At 51.6% G+C, this 21348-nt stretch overlaps 1 protein-coding gene across 1 annotated transcript in view; it reads left to right on the top strand.

Moving 5' to 3' along the window:
- The window catches only part of LOC119445375 (tRNA pseudouridine synthase-like 1), a 136759-nt gene that overhangs the window by 8357 nt on the left and 107054 nt on the right, over nucleotides 1–21348 (top strand). The gene's annotated exons all lie outside the window — the stretch shown is intronic.

The raw sequence follows: 21348 nt of genomic DNA, 5'->3' as shown, positions 1-21348 counted from the left end.
ATCCTCCTGATCACTGTTTTCAATGTCCCGTTAAACCTTTCCTCTAACCCATTGGCCATTGGATGGTACGGGGTAGTTAGCTTTTGATCTATGGATAGCAGCCTGTTTATCTCTTTCATAACTTCCGATGTAAAGTTAGAGCCCCTGTCACTTAAAATCTCCTTTGGAACGCCGTACCGGGAAAACATCTCTAATAATGCTTCGGCCACCTGAATCGTGTCTACCGTCCTAAGTGCTACCGCGTCGGGATACCTAGTGGCAACATCCACTAACGTGAGCACATATCTGTTACCTTTCCCGGATGTGGGACTAATGGGTCCTACAATATCAATCGCTACACGGTGGAATGGTAGCTCAACAATAGGCATCTTTCCTAACGGTGCCTTTCCTACGCGACCCTTCGCCACCGTCCTTTGACATATATCGCAGGACCTGACGTATCTCTTCACGTCGCTTTGTACTCCAATCCAGAAGAACTCCTCTGTAATTCTCGCCAACGTGCTCCCTATACCTTGATGTCCTGCCATCACACTGTCATGTCCTATCTTCATTACTGTTTCTCGCAGTTCCTTTGGGACCATTAATTGCTGAACCTCTCTTCCTGAATTGAACACGCACCTCCGGTATAATAAGTCGTTCTTCTTGAAAAACTCCGCCACGTTTCGACTTCCTTGTCTTCGTACTACTTCCCCTATCTTCTGTACGCACTTCTGCAATGATTCGTCTTTCTCCTGTAATTCCTTGAACTCAGCGACCGTTATGTTCAACCCTTTAATGTTCGTGACCGGTAATGGTTTTAAGGGCTTAGTACACTCTTACTCCTGGCTCGCGTTTGTACTGCCGCTGCTACCTCTACCTCAGGTGACTCCTCTTCTAGCGTTTCTGGCTTTTCTCTCTTCTCTAAATCTTCTGTCCTCTTCCAGTTAGGGTCTGGGTCATCCGCCCTTCTCACCCCTGATACATTCCCCAAAATCAAGTCAAACAGAGGATCTTCTACACACCTAGCTGTGACCAATCCCGTGAAAAATGGTGTCGAAACTTGAATTTGCACCTCTGGCAAATACTTAACGGACCTCTCCGCCAAAATGACTGGTTTGAAATAGCCGGTCATGTTCTCTGACGGCACCAGACTTTTCCTAACCAATACTGTGTTCGCCCCCGTGTCTCTCAAAACTGTGGCCCTGCGTCCTTGAACTTCTCCCTCCACCACGGGCATGTTCTTTTCTCTCGGCTCACCCTCTTTACCTTTCATCATACATGCAGCTTTGTCTGCGTATCCTGATCTGCATTCGTGCGCTCCATGCCCTCTCTTTTGACATAGCTGGCAAACCACTGGTGGACCACGTCTACTATCCTTCGCCCGACAGTTCATTGCTATATGTCCCAGCCGGTTGCAAAGAAAACATCTTTGGGGCGTCCCTTGCCTGTTCATTGGACCCCGATTCCTCGTCTCACCTGCAGCTGCCATCGGCGCGTCCTTGCCACTCTTTCCTAAATTTCTTAGACCCTGCGCCTCTACGAACTGATCTGAGTGCGCTGCCATCTCCTCCACTGTTTTTAATTTCCTCTCTTTGAGGAATACCGCCAGACTGTCGCTGCACCTGGCGAGAAATTGCTCTCCTACGACCTTGTCCCGCACCCCTTCATATGTCTTGTTGGCCTCCGACAACTCCATCCATCTCTCAAAGTAGTTTGTTAATCTACATGCAAACTGTTTTCCAGTTTCCGCGTCTTCCGGCTTGCATGACCTGAACTTTTCGCGGAAACCCTCAGCGGTTAGCCGGAATCTTTGCAATAAAGTGTTTTTTACTTTGTCGTAGTCTAGACTCTCTTCGACGGGCATCCGTCCGAACACACTCAAAGCCTCACCAACTAGACACAGGCTTAAGGCGCTAGCCCACTCGTTTCTTGCCCAGCCTTGCCCGACCGCTATTCTTTCGAAGCGATGCAAGTACGCATCTAAATCGTCCCTACGCTCATCAAAGGGAGCCATTAATTTCCTAGGGCAAATTTGCTTTGGTCTGGGCGAAGTTGAGTTGGATGACGCCGATCCAGGTGAACTTGTGCTGTCACGAGAACCTGCGCCCATCTCCGCTAGTCTAATTTTTAATTCTAACATTTCTTTTTCATTTTTGTGCTGTTCACGCACTCATTCATGTTCCTCGCGTGCTCGTTCGTGCCTCTGACGCTCTCGTTCGTGCTCCTTCTCTTTCTCTTGACGAGTATACATAGTTTGCACGTGGGTCACTTCCGCACCGGTCCGCGAGCCTGTCCGCCATCTTTAGGCACCTGCGCGCCTGCGGAAGCGTGCCGGAGCATGCTGCGCACGCTGACGCGTTGTTGATCCAAAGTTCCTTGTCGCGTCGTGATCATGCCATTCTGCGCGATTTTCGGATTCCGCACAAGAAGCACCACTGCCGCGAAGCCGAGCTACGCAGAACCAGGCGTGGGTCCACACCAAACGTAATAACACGGCAGTGCGAACGCACAAGAATGCTGTCGGAGAAACGTCGGTGCCTGTGACTTTCCCGGATAAATCGGAAGGACCTGAACAACGTGCGTGTCGTCACTTTGTTTCGGGCACGCCAAAACACTGCACACGCATGATCGTAAAAGGGCGGCAGCGAAAGCCCCCGTACTGGTTGGTGACCGCCTGCTCGCACACGCATGGTCGATTTTACTGCTCTGAAAAACACCCGTGTACTTGCGTTGTAGTGCACGTTAAAGAACTCCGGGTGGTCAAAATTATGCCCGAACCCTCCACTGCCAGGTGTTTCATAATTAGATCGTGATTTTAACACGGAAAACCCCCAATTTTGTTTTTTTAACGGCCTGCAAACTGCTTCGCACCGTCATTTCTTGGTATATGTGCTTTGCTTAGCGATATGCTAAGCAATATTTAAATGTTTGCATGCTTTCAATATAATGGGCTACTTCTAGTTAACGCAACAGAATTCACATGCACGGACATGCACCGAACTGTAAACCAAAACTTGCAGGAAGAAGTGAACACACGTTTTCAAGCTTGGGGAAAAAGTGCACATAGGTGAAACTTTGTGGCAAGAAAGCTGTCCCTGAATGGAGCAGCACAAAAAATACTGAGATAGTTTTCTCTGCCGCGCGCCAAGGAACGTATGCTTTCATTGACTCACCTCGCCGAGGACGATGGTAAGACCCGTCGACAGGCGCTTCGCTGCAACCTCCCTCACCCAACCGCTCGTGAAGTAATTGTGCGCCTTCGGCGATTTGTGAGCCTTTATTTTGTTCAGCGTGACGTAGCATGTGGACGGGACAAGATAATTAATAATATCCACGTACGTCGTGGCCGGGTGCACCTCGGGGTCTGAACTGATATCCACGCCAACGTGCAGCTAGTATCGGTCCACGCCGTCGCACATTCCGACCTTTTCTTTGTGGCGAGCCCACGTCGGCCCTACAAGCTCGTCCATGTAGCAAGGGCAAAATTGAGGGCTCCTGACCTTTGCCATCGCAAAGCTTTCACAACAGCAAACATGCGGCGCTGACACGTAGAAGCGAACGCCGAACACAAGGGCAGCTGGCCAGCGGCTAGTAGCGAGGTGCCTAGCAATGGCGCACGGTCGGGGTAGGCAGCGGATATGACGTCACGTGCAAACTATGTATATTCAAAAAAAGTCATTGTCTCGTCCTTCGACAGGTTTAAATCCTTGGCTATTGCCGCCAAACGTTCCCACTCCATCTTTGCTACTCCCGAGTATCGGTGACTGGGCTAAGATAGAACCCTGGAACGGATCCTGGCAAGCTCGCCAATTGTGATGTGTTTTCTCACCGATCTCGGGGGCGTGCAGGTGTTAGAGATAGAGTAGGCAGGCGCATGGCAACACAGCAAAAGGATTTTTAATTACGCACGAACCCAAGGCCCGAACGAAAGGAAACAAAAAATAAACAAGCACTCTAAAACACACCGCGGGGGCAATACTAACGAAGTTACAACCTAAAGCCTAATATACTAAGAATGTTCCTATTTGTGCCTACACTCGTCTGTGGCGGCTAATCCACCAGAGTCAGGCAACCTTGTATTAACGCTGGGACGCGGCGAATAAGAGTCACCTTGTTGTGCTCGTCGTTGCACGTTTGTCCAAGTCCGAAGCTCGTCGGCCCTTTCTCTCCGAATTCAGCGCTCTTGTCGATTCCGCAGACGTCTGTGCCTCGCTGTCGTCGCGTCGTCTCTTTTGTCGGTGTTTAGCTCATCAGTGCTCCGTCGGTGGCGAGCTCCTCAGCTCGTCATCGATGGCGTTCGCCGTAGCTTAGGCCCACCTGCCTAGGCCTAGCGTCGGGATGCGTCGCAACTTCTTCAGGAGTGCCGACGTGTCGTCCCGAGGAGATTCGAACGTGCCGGTCTGCCGCAGAAGGGGGATCCCCTCTGGGGTGCCTGGTCCTGCCGTGAGAAGCTGCAGCCCGTCCAGGAGCCTCGCCCGAACTTGCCGAGGTCGACGGCCACACCTTAGACGACCAGCGTCGCGGACTCAACCAGACCCCCCAAGTCTCCCGTCGCCAGAACATAGCTGGAGATGCGACCTTCCTGACCCGGTGCCACGTTGAAACTCAACAGACAGCGCCGTTCATCCCTCGACTATGCCTCGGTTCGTGCGCCTCGCGCGCTCGCGCCGTTCGGAACCCCGTGTTTCTCGTGCTCCTTTTCTTTTTCGCTCCACCGGCGGCCTCTTACATATGACGCTCTACTCCAGAGGCTCTATTCTGGACATTCCGCCATTTTCTTCGAGGCGTGACGTATAGGCGTGACGCTTACAAAATGGCGCCGATGGCCCTGTTTTGCTTTCGTAACGTGACGCAAACTTGACGTTTCGCCTTGAACTGAACTGTAGGCATTGAAACTAGCGTTCTTGATAAAGTAAAACAGTTTTCCTACCCAGTAAAAATAAAGCAGCTAGCTCAAAGCGTAAGATTATTCCATCAAAATCGTTTCTCGCTTCTGTCATCTACGTGCGCACAAGCTGTGGTTTGCTTGATTAGCTAGGATGCGTGTCGTCTGGAAACGGAATGAGTCATCGTATATTGCTGCCACGCGCTTGCCTTCATCTACCTTGAGACAACATAGGCGACCTACCAGTGATGATGAGTGCATGCTCTAGGCCGCGTTATCGCCATCTCGTGAAACGCAAGTGACTCAGCCCGACTCGCCTGGCTGAGAAGCGGCCGAACATCATCGATAGCGTTGCGCGAGCCACAGGTATCCGCATGCGCGACGCAAGTGCCGGCACTGCCATCTCTTGTTCACTTCGCTGCTTACTCGCACTGCAAGAGGAAACTTCAAGACGCCGCCTTCCGTACACTTATTTTTATAAATTAAAAAGTCGCCGTTGTCATAGCCTTTGATGACGCGAAAAGACATTAATATTGAATAAAATACAAACGCAGTAGCGAAAAGTGCAAAAAGTCGCAAGAAGTTTGCTAGTTTCAACCAATATTATTTCAAATAAACGTGTTTTTGATAGAAATGATGGTTCAAAATACAAATGCCAACACCACCCGAGAGCGATCCAAATGCTATGAGCACGCGTTGTGAACAACACTATTTTAATGGCCTCAAATGACAGCGAAAATGCGGCGATACGCATGCCTCTCGACTGCCATTGCATATGGCCGCTCATTACCATAATTCGCGTGGCTCGTCGCACCACAAATTATGGCGGAAAATCTGTGGGATGACGGTCCAGCGCAAGGTCACGCAACGTCAAATTGACGTTTACGAAACGGCTCTTCCTGTGACGCTCTTCACGGGATATTCATTCAGCCAATCAACAACTGACATGCCGGCTATCTTGGAACGCTACCACATATTTGCAAAATGGCAGATGCATTGCACGGGCTTCTGCACGCTACCGTCCACTTTCTTTTTAAAGCGCTAAAGTCGCAAGATAGGTGCCAAGGACCACAACAGAGTATTATGGCAAATTCCATTGGGAGAACAGGAGCAGGGTGCCGCGCAGTGCGGAGTCGGGTGACAGTGCAGTGAGAGCAGGGACACTCGACCCGCCACTGGAATACGGCGTGCATTCGGAGAGCAAGTGGGAGGGGGATGTGTGAGGGCAAATGTACCATGTGACTAAAGCAATCGACGTCCCACTATTCTCTGCAGGAGAGCAGCAAAACACGCGTGATCGTCTTGTAATCTGTCAGGCGTAACGCTGTCACCGTTTGCAGCCACGTACTACCAACTTTTGTGCAGTGCCGACGCATCCCACAATGTTTCGGCCTGCGAAGATCATCTGAAACTGCAACTTGAATCTGAAGTTGAGCACTCCAGCAGCTTTCGCTGCTGTCACCGTCGAGCGTCTCAAGCACTTCGGCAAGGCGAAGTCCGCTGTCCCCCGCGCATTCAACGAGAAGCAAGGCGGACTAGAAATGCCAGGATCTGTCACTAAATTGCTGCGAAGCTCGCTCGTATCACCGACGTCAAAAACAGCGGTGCCAAAACACCAACTACGCTTGGCTGCCGCCATTGCCGCGGCGCGCGCCGGCTGCAGCAGAATAAAAAGAAATGAGGAGGATATGATGGTTTAAGTCACGTGACTTCCTCCGTACTCCGCTTTTCAGGCGAGAGCAGTCCAAGCTGCTCTCAGTGCAGCAAAACTGCTCTTGTTCTACCACTGGATGTCGGCTCTCCCACTCCTGTTCGACCACTGAAACACCTCGCCTCTGGAACGAGCACTTTCAGCGTACTTTTGAGTGCTCCTGTTCTCCCAATGGAATTCACCATTAGTCGATAAAATTTGCAGCTCCATGTCACGTTTCGTCATTTTGATGAAAACGCAAAATTGCATTTTGCAAAAGTTACGTTTCCCGGACAAATTTCAAAACACGTGACCTCTGGACGGCCAGTGAGACAGCCAAGATGGCGGATAATGGCGGCCGTGCAGGCCGCCATTCGTGCCCAGAATAGAGCCTCTGGCAGCATGCTCCGGATACCGTCGAATCGGATTACTAGCCCATCACCCTGTGCGTACACTAAGCCAAGTCGCGGCGCCACGCGCAAGTGTGTGCGAGACCGTCACGCAGCTGTGATTACTTCACACATATCGCGGAGTGCGCGGGCCGTGCCACGACACGCGTGATCGTCCCCGCCAGCTCGCTCTGCCCCAACATCAAGCCGCTGAACGTCCGCGCGGCTCGCTGACGTGCTCAGTGACGCGCAGTCCGCTCCGGTCCTAACAGTGACTGCCGACGCAGCACGGCACTGGCTCTCCGGCATGCTTGTCACAGGTGTTCTTCGTGTGCCCCCAGGAGATCCGGTGATGCAGAGAGGGTAACACCAAGATAGCGATTTTCAGTGGCCCATGGGATACTGTCATTGTCCGGTAAGAGCACCGTGTTCACTTTTGGTGTGTAGACTGTACAACTGCAGATTTCTTTGGGTTGAAGGAGAGGCCGAGGTGGGCGAGATGAGTGGCACTCAGAGTGACGAGTCGCTGGAGGTCGACGACAGTTTCTGCCAGGAGCACCAGATCGTCGGCGAAGGCCAGTCCAGGCAGCGCCCAGGCGTCGGGCAGCCCCTGACTGAGAAACCGGAATGGGAAGCCCAGCCTCGAGTCGATCAGACTTCGCTCCAACCCCGAAACATATAGCATGTATAGCAGCGGGAAGAGTGGGCAACCTTGCTTGGGGCCTCGGCGCACCGGCACTGGCAGCGATTGTGCGCCAGACAGACAGGCAACAACTGCGTTGTTTTCGTACAATCTTCGTAGCATGTCTACCAGCGGTGGTGGCATATTCAGGGCCGACATTCGGCTAGGCATCGGCTCGTGTGGGACGCTGTCATACGCCTTTGCTACGTCTAGGAAGCATGCGACCAGACCCCTGAGCGCGACAAAGCGTCGGCATCTTGATGTTGTTTGCCGGACTTATACGTGACAGTGAAGTCTTATTCCTCCTGCAAGCGCAGTACCCAACGGCCGAGGCGTCCAGACAAGTTTTTCAGGGACGACAACCAACAGAGAGCATGATGGTCGGTCACAACTGTGATATGGCGGCCGTAGCGATAGGGTCGAAATTTTTGTATTGACCACACGATGACGAGGCATTCCTGTTTTGTAATTGTGTAGTTGCGCTCAGGAGGTGAAAGACCACAACTTGCATAAGCCACGACTTGCTCTTCAGACTTCTGATTCCGCTGCAGCAGGACAGCGCCAATTCCATGCCCACTGGCATCAGTGTGTAGAATAGTCGGGGCCGTTGCATCGAAATGACGGAGCACGGGCCCTGACGTGAGAACTCGTTTTAGGGTCTCGTAGGCGGCTTCACAGTCGTCCGACCACACAAAGGACGCGCTCAAAGTCAGACGTTTGTGTAGAGGAGCGGCAATGGTGGCGAAGTCACGGACAAAGCGGCGGAAGTAGGACGCCAGTCCTAGAAAGCTGCAGAGTTCTTTAAGTGCGGTTGGTGGCAGAAATTGCAGTACTGCAGCGATTTTATTGGGATCAGGCTGGATGCCATGCTTACTGATGACGTGGCGCAATACTTTAATGCTTCGGCTTGCAAAGCGACACTTTTTAGTATTGAGTTGGAGACCAAAGCCTTTGCTAGACACGCGAGAACTTGGTCTAGACGTTGTAGGTGCTGGGAGAAACTCGACGAAAAGATGACAATGTCGTCCAAGTAACAAAGGCAGGTCTTCGATTTTAAGCCACGGAGTACTGTATCTATCATACATTCAAACGTAGCTGGTGGATTGCATAGTCCAAAAGGCATCATGTTAAATTCAAAAAGGCCATCAGGTGTAGCAGACGCAGTCTTTTCTTTATCTGGCTCATGCATGGGAATCTGCCAATATCCGGAGCGCAAGTCGAGGCTCGAGAAATACTCGGCACCTTGTAAGGCATCCAAAGCATCGTCAATACGAGGCATTGGATAAACATCCTTACGGGTAATTTTGTTTAACGCCCTATAATCGATGCAAAAGCGCACAGAACCATCCTTTTTTATAACAAGCACAACAGGAGAAGACCAAGGGCTTACTGAAGGCCTTATAATGTTGCGTGTCAGTATGTCGTTCACTTGTTCTTCTCATAGGTCGGCGCACTCACTCATGAGTGCACTCACTCACACTCACTCACACTCATTTCAAAGGCGTGAGTGCGAGTGAGTGGCAGTGAGTGTGAGTGGAGGTGAGTGCGAGTGCGAGTGAGTGCCAGTGAGTGTGAGTGGAGGTGAGCGCGAGTGAGTGCCAGTGAGTGTGAGTGCAGGTGAGTGCGAGTGCGAGTGAGTGCCAGTGAGTGTGAGTGCAGGTGAGTGCAAGTGCGAGTGAGTGCCAGTGAGTGTGAGTGCAGGTGAGTGCGAGTGAGTGCCAGTGAGTGTGAGTGCAGGTGAGTGCGAGTGCGAGTGAGTGCCAGTGAGTGTGAGTGCAGGTGAGTGCGAGTGAGTGCCAGTGAGTGTGAGTGCAGGTGAGTGCGAGTGCGAGTGAGTGCCAGTGAGTGTGAGTGGAGGTGAGTGCGAGTGAGTGCCAGTGAGTGTGAGTGCAGGTGAGTGCGAGTGAGTGCCAGTGAGTGTGAGTACAGGTGAGTGCGAAGTGCCAGTGAGTGTGAGTGCAGGTGAGTGCGAGTGCCAGTGAGTGTGAGTGCAGGTGAGTGCGAGTGCCAGTGAGTGTGAGTGCAGGTGAGTGCGAGTGCGAGTGAGTGCCAGTGAGTGTGAGTGCAGGTGAGTGCGAGTGCGAGTGAGTGCCAGTGAGTGTGAGTGCAGGTGAGTGCGAGTGCCAGTGAGTGTGAGTGGAGGTGAGTGCGAGTGCGAGTGAGTGCCAGTGAGTGTGAGTGGAGGTGAGTGCGAGTGAGTGCCAGTGAGTGTGAGTGCGAGTGAGTGCCAGTGAGTGTGAGTGCAGGTGAGTGCGAGTGAGTGCCACTGAGTGTGAGTGCAGGTGAGTGCGAGTGCGAGTGAGTGCCAGTGAGTGTGAGTGGAGGTGAGTGCGAGTGCGAGTGAGTGCCACTGAGTGCGAGTGAGTGCCAGTGAGTGTGAGTAGAGGTGAGTGCGAGTGAGTGTGAGTGGAGGTGAGTGCGAGTGCGAGTGAGTGCCACTGAGTGTGAGTGCGAGTGAGTGCCACTGAGTGTGAGTGCGAGTGAGTGCCGCTGAATGTGAGTGCGAGTGAGTGCCGCTGAATGTGAGTGGGGTGAGTGCGAGTGAGTGCCAGTGAGTGTGAGTGGAGGTGAGTGCGAGTGCGAGTGAGTGCCAGTGAGTGTGAGTGGAGGTGAGCGCGAGTGAGTGCCATTGAGTGTGAGTGCGAGTGAGTGCGAGTGCGAGTGAGTGCCAGTGAGTGTGAGTGGAGGTGAGTGCGAGTGCGAGTGACTGTGGGGCCTGGAAAAAATTATGGTGAGTGAGTGTGAGTGAGTGTTCTCCCACACTGCCGACCTATGGTTCTTCTATAACTTTTTGCTTCGAAGGTGACACATGGTACGGGTGACAGCGAATGATGCGAGAGCCGTCTGTTTCAATTCGATGAGTAGTTACAGTGGTCTGACCCAGGCCTCGCAAAGAAACGTCAAAACAAGCTTCATGCTTCATTTAAATGGTGAGGAGTGCTTTGGTCTGGGACGGATTGAGATCTGCACTCAAGATGGCTTTAAAAGCACTAGTGTGGCCTTCTGCGGGCGTACAATGCGCGGAAGATGTGGCAGGCGAAACACTGACGACACATACCGGCGCAGCGTCGGCGAGCTGGGCTACAGTAGACCCTTTCGGCAGTAGTAGTGGTTCAGCAGTCGTATTAAAGGCTGTGAGGCTGGCATAGCCACTCGAGAACCGAACCAAGCAAGAAGCGATCGCGAGTGCTCGAGAAATGCATCGCTGAGAAGGTACAACCAATGCATCTCCGCCGACAATGTCTGTTGACTCAACGGTAAGAATACGTTCTTCGTCTGGTGGGATAAGAAAATCCGCTGCTGCAATAAGGTTGGGACACGAGGAATCGAAAACGGGGTAAGTCTCGGTGTCGCTGATGTGAATCCTTGGGTCGCCGCACGAAATTAGTGCAGAAGCAGCGGACAGGAAGTCCCATCCTAATATAATCTGATGAGCGCACGTCAAAAGCACTGCAAGTTGCACATGATGACGAATACCGTCTATCAGAACGCGAGCTGTGCACTGTCTGGTAGGAAAGATGGGAACGTCATTGGCACCACATAGGACCGGACCCACATACGGCGTTTGCACTTTTCACAGACGGACCCACAGTTCGCGAAGTATAACAGAAATAGCGGCTCCAGTATCTACAAGGGCGTCGACAGAACCACCTTCCACACAAACTGAGAGCAAATTGGCGGGGCGAGCTGGAGGAATTGGGAGAGTCCGACACGATGCAGTTTCTCCTCCAGCACCTTCACCACTTGTGAGACGTCGACCGATGCGATGCCTTTATTTCCGAGCAGTCGCCCGAGGCAGAGATGAAGCACCGCACGAGACAAAAGATGATGATGAGTCGTATGTACAGATGACGACGACGATATGCACAAATAGCGCTCACACAAGATGATGAGTCGTTTGTACAGATGACGACGACGATATGTGCAAAATACGCTCACAATATATATATATATTGTAGTGGGTCATATGCATGTAGGCGCCACGGGCACTGCCATCGCTTTGGTGCGAGACCCGAGCTCGAGCTGCTGATGCCAAAAGTTAGAACTGTGCCTAAAAAGCCACTTGCGATCCCTCGGATGAGCTTCAATAAATCCCCCTTTCATTTGGTGGAAGTGCTGGGTAACCTCGAAAACTGGAACTCCGAAGCCGGATGTTGTGTTGGCAACCCTGTGTCCTGCTGAAATGCTGATGGGCAGAAGACTCCACAATGCACTAGACAAGCTGCACCCAGACCTGCTGGGGGAGATGATGGATAAACAGAAAAAACTGTCTCAGCAAAGCAACCAGAAAGTGCGATACTTTGAGTGTCAACAGCCTGTGTTCGTCTGAAATTACCTAGAGGGTCCAGAGTGGCTGCCTGGTGTTGTATGTGACATCATTGGACCTTTGTCTTATGAGGTTCGTATGATAGACGGTCGTCTTTGGAAGCGTCATGTTGATCAGATAAGAAGCAGAGAGTGGAATGAATATTCTGATCAAACTGTAATGGTGTTGCCAAATGAGACCATTGACCAACCACCATAGCCTACAACCCCTCCTGACGATCCTGAGGGACGAACTCAGCCAGCTGAGGTTGTTGACACTGCGGACACCACGGAAGAACCAGTGGCTGAGTCACCCTCTTCACCACCTGCCACGCCCTCATCACCCCCTGTCTCAACCCCGGTGGAGCCCACCGAGCAGCGTAGCCGCCCTCAGCGCATCAGACGACGACCTAGCTACCTGATGGACTATGTTAGCTAAGGGGGGAAGAGTGTTATGTTGGCAACCCTGTGTGCTGAAGTGCAGACTGCGGGCAACCGGCACTCCGGTGGCCGGTGTGGTGGACAGAACCTCGCCTAAGCCCTTGGCGAAGTTGTGTCACGAACAATGTAACCTTGGTCTGCCGCAAGTTAGCGGCTTGTTAATAAAAAAATGTCGCAGTTTCGCCCGAAAGGCGAAGCATCAATTGCGATAGCAAACTAGTAGAGAGCTATACGGAGTAAGGATAGTGGTTTTATCAGCTGTATAAACTTGGACATGCAGCAGCACCAGGAACGCGCAGAACTGTTGTCGACGCCGTCGGTGTTTTGCCCGCGTTCGCACCGAACGCTGCGCAGCGTTGGTGAGTGTTGCTGGTGCCTCTGGGGGCGGCTCGGAGGTTTTCGACGAGATCAGAATGGGACGCTCGTCGAGCAGCGTCGGAAATCTCACCCACATTCTTGCCTCGCAACGTTTTTATATAAATACGCATTTGGTGCCGCAGCTAAACGTCGCCTCCCTTCCCTACCCCTCCCCCCCCCCCCCCCCCCCACGGCCTTTCGCGCGTCGGAAGAAGGCGCGTTTGCTCTCTATATATGGTGTTGCAGAAATACTGGTTTCTAACCCAAATTCGCACACTTTGACTTTGCGCTGTGGCAAGACTATTGGCACCATCCAGACTGTGGACGCTGACATTATTGTGTCTTTCCCTGCTGCCGACGACCAGGCTACAACTAACGCAGGGTGCGTACAGGTCCTTGAAATCCTTGAAAACCCTTGAAATTGAAAAGTGCATTTTCAAGGCCCTTGAGAGTCCTGGAATTTTTTTGCTTCCTTGAAAATCCTTGAATTTCATGATCAGTGCACTCTGATATCGACATTGCGACCTCCTTTCTGTGGTAGATTGGCATTGATCTGATATACTCCCCATTTCAGAAACAATACGCCGGCATGAGCACAAACGGTTCCATTTTGCAGAACTACGGGGAAAAAATAAAAGGCTTCACTGCATCAAACCGTGAACGGAGTGAGAGATGCATGCTGCGCTTGGGTGCTGGCTTGGCTGGCAGTGTTTACGCTGCTCACCCTATCGTTCATTTCACTCCTCGCCCGTCGGTCTGCCTTTTCCTACTTTCCCTCTCGCACGTGAGGTGAAGCTAAAGAGAGCTTTAGTGGAGCAACTTTACCACTGATGCTCAGTGCCTTTGTGCCTTCGGGTGGAGGTTTGTTATAATATTATTTATGATAATATCAGTGCAATAACCTTATGCTGAATGTTTTGGAAATGTTTGATGAACCAACCCAGCTAATACTGCGGAAGCCTGAGAGCTGTTGTGAGTGTTTGTTGTGTTAAATTTAATATTGCGGACTTGAGAAATGCTCAATACAAGACATATTTTACAAAATGTTAATATACTGTTCATCTATTTTATTAATATTGTCACGAGCGGCGATCCTGTGGTCGGTGCTTGGACGATGACGACGACGACGGGTGGTTCTTCTGGTGTGCACGCGCTCCCCTGAACGATTGCTGCAGCGTTGTGCGCCTTACCCTGTAAATATATCTATTGTATATATATTCTCCCCGTAACATCTTTGGTGGAGGTGCTGGGTACACTCGCTACAACACCGGGAACTGGATCTTCGCAGCGGACGGCGCGTTGCTGCCACCACAATGACCGACCAAGCGACCCAGTGTGAGCAAGACCCGTCACCGGTCATTCTCTTGCACCCTCGTGATCCCGGGACATTCAACGGCACCAGCGGCGTGGACCTCGATGCATTGCTGGCAATGTATGAGCGCGTCAGCCGCACTAACAAGTGGGACCCGACCATAATGCTGGCGAATCTCATCTTCTATTTGCGGGGCACTGCGCTACTCTGGTTCGAGACGCATGAGGCAGATCTGACGAGTTGGGACGTCTGTAAGCAGAAATTACGCGATCTATTTGGGAGACCTATCGCACGACAACTAGCGGCCAAGCAGGAGCTCGCAATTCGTGCTCAGACGTCCACGGAGCCGTACATCTCGTATATTCAGGACGTGTTGTCTCTGTGCAACAAGGTCGACAAGGACATGCCTGAAGTGGACAAAGTGGGCCACGTACTGAAAGGCATAGCCGATGACGCATTCAATCTGCTACTGTGTAAGAACTGCTCAACGGTGGAGTCGGTCATAGCTGAATGTCGTCGTTTTGAGCTGGCCAAAAGTCAACGTATCACTCACCGCTTCGACCGACTTCCTAATACGGCTGCCACGTCCTCCTGCGAAGGTTTAGCCACGCTTCGGCAAGCGCAAGCTCCAGAAAACATCAGCAGGATCGTCCGTCGAGAACTCGAGGCCATGGCACCCGTTACACCTCATGACGGTATGCAAAGCAACAACCTGGCTCCGATTTCGCTAATTCAGGCCGTGGTTCGCCAAGAGGTCGCGAATATGGGCATTTTACCCACCTTTGATAACGGTCATACTGCTACCAACCCGGTCGCCCCTGTCGTCGCTGCTGCAAGACCGAACACGACCTTCAGGCCACGTTATCGAAATCCAGCCGATTGGCGCACACCTGATGACCGGCCCATCTGCTTCACGTGCTCTCGGATTGGACACATCGCCCGCTATTGCCGCAGCCGCTGGCCCACGTCCTATCGCCCAAACTCTTACAATCGCCCGGACCATGCACCATATGCCCCGTCGTTCCGTCCTGAGGCCTCAAGTGCTGAACGTCCTCCTAGGGAAAACCGGATCAGCCGCTCACCATCGCCCCAGCGCCGTCAGTCCCGCTCGCCCCAACCTCGCCGCTCTCGGTCTCCCTTTGGCCGCCTCTCGGAAAACTAGCCAGTGCAGCCCCCGGAGGTGACGCTGCATTTACGACCCGGCCTGAAAATCCTCTGATTGTCCCTTATACCCGATGCAACCTTCTTGAAGTTCTGGTTGATGGTGTGGCAGTTACCGCTCTTGTTGATACCGGCGCACAAATTTCTGTAATGAGCTCGAGCCTCCGGCGCCGCCTCCAGAAAGTCCTGACGCCCGCGACTTCACCTACCGTCCGAGTAGCCGACGGGAGTACACCTGCCGTACTTGGAATGTGCACTGCACGCATCACTATTTCTGGTCGCCACACATCTGTTCTTTTTGCTGTTCTAGAACAGTGCCCCCATGACCTCATCTTGGGAATCGACTTTCTGTCCACACACGCTGCCCTTATCGACTGCTCCGCGGGCCTTCTCCGGCTAGAACTTCCTTCGTGCCCCGACAACGTTGATGCCGGCCCACCCCGCCTACGCTCCGTCGAGTTTCTTCGACTGCCTCCGCAAGCCGCAATATACGTCCAGCTGTCAGCCTTTCCGCCCCTACCCGACGGCGACTACGTTGCCTGCCCTATTCCTGAGGTCGCCATGACACGCAACGTCGCGCTACCCTATACGGTGGTGACAGTTCGAAACAACTGATGTAGCCGATTTCCTTCTTCACGACGTCATCCTGCGCCACGGTGCTCCTCGTCAGTTAATCACGGACCGCGGCCGCTGCTTCCTGTCTAAAGTGGTCGACGACATTCTTCGTTCTTGCAAGACCAATCACAAGTTCACCACTGCGTACCATCCACAGACAAACGGTCTTACTGAACGCCTCAACCGTACTCTCACAGATATGCTTGCTATGTACGTGTCTGAGGACCACCGAGACTGGGACATTAACTTACCTTTTGTGACCTTCGCCTACAACTCTTCTCGTCACGACACAGCTGGCTATTCACCTTTTTATCTACTGTTTGGCTACGACCCACCATTACCTATGGACACCATACTTCATGCTCACGCAGACACATCCTCTGCCTATGCTCGTGATGCTCTTGCCCGTGCTGACATCGCCCGTCAGGTTGCCCGCGATCGCTTGTCGGCTTCACAGGTCAAACAAAAATGTCTCTATGACCGCCGACACCGGGAGGTGAACTTCCCTCCAGGATCGCTCGTCTTGCTGTGGTTCCCGTCACGTCGCGTTGGCCTATGCGAAAAACTCCTCTCCCGTTATGCTGGCCCTTACCGTGTCGTACGCAAAGTCACTAATGTGACCTATGAAATCGCCCCGCTAAATCCTACGTCGGCCTCTGCAACAATCGCGAGTGACATAGTCCATGTCTCGCGTCTTAAACCGTACCACTCTCGGCCCGGGCCCTAATTGCACCGGGACGGTGCTTCTGCCGCCGGCGGGTAATGTCACGAGCGGCGATCCTGTGGTCGGTGCTTGGACGATGACGACGACGACGGGTGGTTCTTCTGGTGTGCACGCGCTCCCCTGAACGATTGCTGCAGCGTTGTGCGCCTTACCCTGTAAATATATCTATTGTATATATATTCTCCCCGTAACAATATAATGGATGTGTAGGAAGACTACACTGGATGGTTTGGAAATGTTCGGTAAACTTGCCCAGTTAATACTGGAGAAGTCAGAGTAGCTGTTGGGAGCATTCTTTGTGTTTTGTAAACTTTTTTTTCTTCGGCATTGTTGTGAACTTGCAAAGTGATCAAGGCTACACAATACTAACATCATTGGGGTATACATTGATTTCTTTTTATTTTAGCGCAATAACCCTATGCTGAATGTTTTGAATATTTTTGGTGAACTTTACCCAGCCTATACTGGAGAAATCTCAGCCGCTGTTGTAAGCATTCATTTTGTGTTGTGATCTTGAGAAGTTATCAAGGCTATACATTTTATTATAATTGTGATATACATTTATTTATTGTAAGTGCAATAAAACTAGTCATTTTTGGAAATGTTACAGTAAAGAAATCCTACTTTGGATGCCGCTTTGAGTCCTTGAAAAATCTGCGACAGGTTCTGAAAAGTCCTGGAATATCCTTGAATTTTTGCCTTCAAAACCTGTACGAACCCTGTAACATAACAGCTGATTGCTTATCACGTCACCCTGCTCTCGACCCTATTGACCCTGACTCCGACGCCTGTGTACGGTCCATTCTTGCTTTGGATGATATCCCCACCGAACAGCGACGAGACGCGTCCTTGCAGCTCATCATCGACTGTCTTACCTCTCCATCACCAGACCATTCTGTTCGCCTGTTTGAGCTACACGACAACGTTCTGTATCGTTGTAATCTCGGCTCAGATGGCCCAGAGCTTCTGCTTGTCCTACCTCGCCATCTTCGCTCCAGTGTTCTTCATCAGCTTCACGACGTACCAACTGCCGGTCACCTAGGTGTCTCGCGTACTTACGCCCGCATCCGACGCCGGTTTTTCTGGCCTGGCATGTACCATTCTGTGCTCTGCTACGTCGCTGCTTGTGAACGCTGCCAACGCCGTAAGCGTCCTTCAGCGCTGCCTGCAGGCCAGCTACAACCTATTAATATCCCTGCAGAGCCTTTCTTCCGCGTTGGCCTTGACCTTCTAGGCCTTTTCCCTACGTTCATCTCGGGAAACAAATGGGTTGCGGTCACCACAGACTATGCCACGCGCTTAACAATCACCAGGGCTTTGCCGACAAGCTGTTCTACAGATGCACTGACTTTCTCCTACACGACGTAATTCTACATCATGGCGCCGCTCGGCAGCTCCTCACCGATCGCGGGAGGTACTTCCTATCAAGAGTGGTGGATGACATCCTTCGTGCCTGCTCCGCTGAACATAAGCTCACCACTGCTTATCATCCGCAAATGAATGGATTGACCGAGCGCCTGAACCGAACGCTAACCGAGATGCTGGCCATGTATGTTTCACCAGATCACCGTGACTGGAACTGCATGTTACCATTTGTTACCTTTGCGTACAATTCCTCGTGCCATGACACCGCTTGATATTCACCGTTTTATCTGCTCTTTGGCCGACATCCTATATTGCCCTTCGAGACTCCTTCCTTCGGCTGCTCACCCGCCTACTGAATACGCCAGTGACGTCGCAGCTTGATCCCGTGCAGCTCGTCAACTTGCCCACGATTGACTTTATGCTTCGCAAGCAGCCCAGAAATCCCGTTACGACAGCTGACACAGAAGCGTGCACTTCACACCTGGCTCTCTGGTCCTCCTATGGTCGCCATGCCGCCGCATTAGTCTATCAGGGAAGCTCCTCTCACGTTACACCGGGCCCTACAAGGTTCTTCGTCAACTCGGTGACGTAAATTACGACATTGTACTCTTGGATCCTGCTTCTTCGACCTCATCGCTGCCAACTGAAGTTGTTCATGTTTCCCGGCTGAAGCCATACTGCTCTTCTAGCTCCTCGCCTTCATAGCAAGCGCCAGGACGGCGCTTCAGCCGCCGGAGAGTGATGTTACGGAGCGATCCATACATGGATCAATGCGATGCTTCTCACAGAGCGACAAAGACGACGATGAAGACGCTGGCACTTGGGCCGGATCGGACATCTCTTGCCCTAGGATATTAGTTTTATCGGAGTAACTGAGTTGGGCTTGTTGGTTGTACATCGCAGAAGGCTACAGCGTGGAACCGACGAAGGCCACGACAGGAGAGGCGCACAAAAAACACACAGGCTATTGCACGCATAGAGAAAAATAGCCTATCAAACATTAAACAGAACATTGAAGCGCAGGATTAGTGTTACTGCCTTCCTTAGCAGCACACGCCCAATGCAATTATGCACTGAAACTGCTCAAAACACTTAGATGACAAATCGGACCTTGACAAAGATAAAACCAAGTGCTATCCTTGGCTATCAATTGTCGCCTCTGGACAATCGGCCACAAGAGCACGCCCAATCGCTTACGCTCGTCAGCTTGGGCAGGACACAGACAATTTTGTTCGTAACCCCCTATTGCAGAAATTCCTTCTTAGGTCGGCAGCTGCAGCGAATGTTTAAGTTTTGTGAATAGACTTCTGCTTACTATTGGCGCAAGTACTGAAGTTCGCACTTATGTTACCATTACATACACGCATTGTGTTGACCACAGCGCTCGTCTGTAGTGGCGGGCATCGCAAGCTTGCTGTTCTACAAATGGTGCTAGCTTTGTGAATACACTTTTTTTCGTATAATATTTTACTGCGATAGCAATTCACTAGCGTAGTATGCCGCGACACTCCAGGCGGATTTTTGCCGTCGCCGTGAGGTTCCGTATAAAGTCCAAGGGCGATAATATCGTCGCCTCGCGCCGTATGCTGTATGTGCGAGTGAAAGCGTGCTAGGGTCAACCGGCGATCGCGGCTCAATTTCGCCCATGCAAGAGAAGCTGACAGGAAATGCGCCGTCTTCCGTAGTGCGAAAGGCCGTGGGGGGAGAAGAGGGAGGTAGGGGGGTGGCGGCGTTCTCCAACAGCAATTGCGCATTTCGCGACCATGCGCATGGGGAACCGCCGATCGCGGCTCAATCTCGCGCGCGCAGGGACGGAGGCAGCGCGGGAGGAAGAGGGGGTGTGGCGTTGGTAACACCGGCACGAAATGCGTACTTTGGGCGCACCTTATCTTGATGTGCAGGGGCTCGTACCTTTATGCTCGTCGCTTGATCAGTTTGCGTTGAACACAGCACAAAGGTCACTTCACTCGCTGCTGTTGCCGCGCTTCCTGATGCCAGCGAGTGTGCGCGGTCATCCAATGAGATGTGTTCAGTTTACCTGTGCGTGCTTGTTAATTTAGTTAGTAGGCGAATGTCAACAAGGTAATATGGCCGATAAAACTACTATCCCTACTTCGTATAGTTGTCGACTAATTTACTATCGCAATCGATGCTTCGCCTTTCGGGCGAAACTGTGACTTTTTTCGTTCGTCCAGTTTCTTATAGTGCAGGCAGAATTGGAAGGACACGGAAAGGCACATTAGACGAACAAACGGCGCTGACTTTCAACGGTTTTATTTCCAGTTCTTGCAGACGTACGTACCTGTACCCCTCAGTACGTCATGAGACACGTGTATATTCTCAGCAAATATGAACAAAACCGGGAAAACCACATGCATGCACTTCTGTGACTACACTGATGATTTAGAACAGTGTCCATTCAACGCAAACAAAGGTAATCGAGCTCTTTTATTGATAAACAAATTGATGGCTTATTGGCGTATGCGTCACCAAATGTGGCTATGTTCCGTAGACATTATGAACTTGCTTCTACTCATGATAAGTTTCTTTAATGTGTCTGAGCCGTCACCTGAGACGTCGCTTGAAGTTGGTGCCATGATGTCGTCGTCGGACTTTTCGATCTAAGGCTTTCTAAATGCCACAACGCTCTACCACATGTAGTGTGGAGAAGCGGCACAGTGCAAGAAAGAAGACACCGGCCGTGCGCTGGCTCGCAGCCTGAGGAACGACGGCGATTACCTCCCGGCGACACCCGAGTGGGATGTCGTGTATAACCTAGATTATCACGGCACACTTCACCACATCCTCGTGTGGTGACTGGAAAACTTGATGCAAGAAATTTGGAGACCAAAGAGCAGGACGAGAGTGTCCTCGTCTGGTCCCTGCGTCTGTCTCCAGATTTTGTTGCGCTACGTTTTCCAATCAGCATGATAGACCAACAGCCTGTCCTTTTGAAGCCTAAACACCGATCGCGTAGTATACCGCGAAAAACTAACACATTTTTCATAAATATGCATTCCATTCTTCTCAGCCTTGAATATCCGCCCCACCTGCCGGAGCTGCCAAATGCAATTTTTTACTTGTGTGCATTCTATTCTAGCCTGGGCCCTTTTTCTACAGCGAAGCTGTATATGGCTAGGTTCTAGTGGATTGTGGGTCTGTGCAGTGTATGCAGTTGGGTGTATGGGTGTATGCAGTTGCGTGTGTTGGGTGCGTGTAATTGGGTGTATGCAGTTGCGAGTATGCCGATCAGTGTCCATAGCGACCACAAAGCCATTGTGACCATCGTTGCTAAGTGACAATGAGTGATGCAATAAAGTATTTACTGGAAGTTTTCTTACCATGACGTTTACACATTCGCAGGGCGGAATGGCCTTTAATTTTTTTCTCTTCTTTTGCTTTTTTCTTGCTGCTAAGCAAGAAAAGTGTGCGTGACCAAGGCG

The sequence above is a fragment of the Dermacentor silvarum genome, chromosome 3 (assembly GCF_013339745.2).
Source record: "Dermacentor silvarum isolate Dsil-2018 chromosome 3, BIME_Dsil_1.4, whole genome shotgun sequence".
NCBI lineage: Eukaryota > Metazoa > Arthropoda > Arachnida > Ixodida > Ixodidae > Dermacentor > Dermacentor silvarum.
The sequence above is the reverse complement of the archived record's forward strand: the minus strand, read 5'-3'. Positions and strand labels throughout refer to the sequence as shown.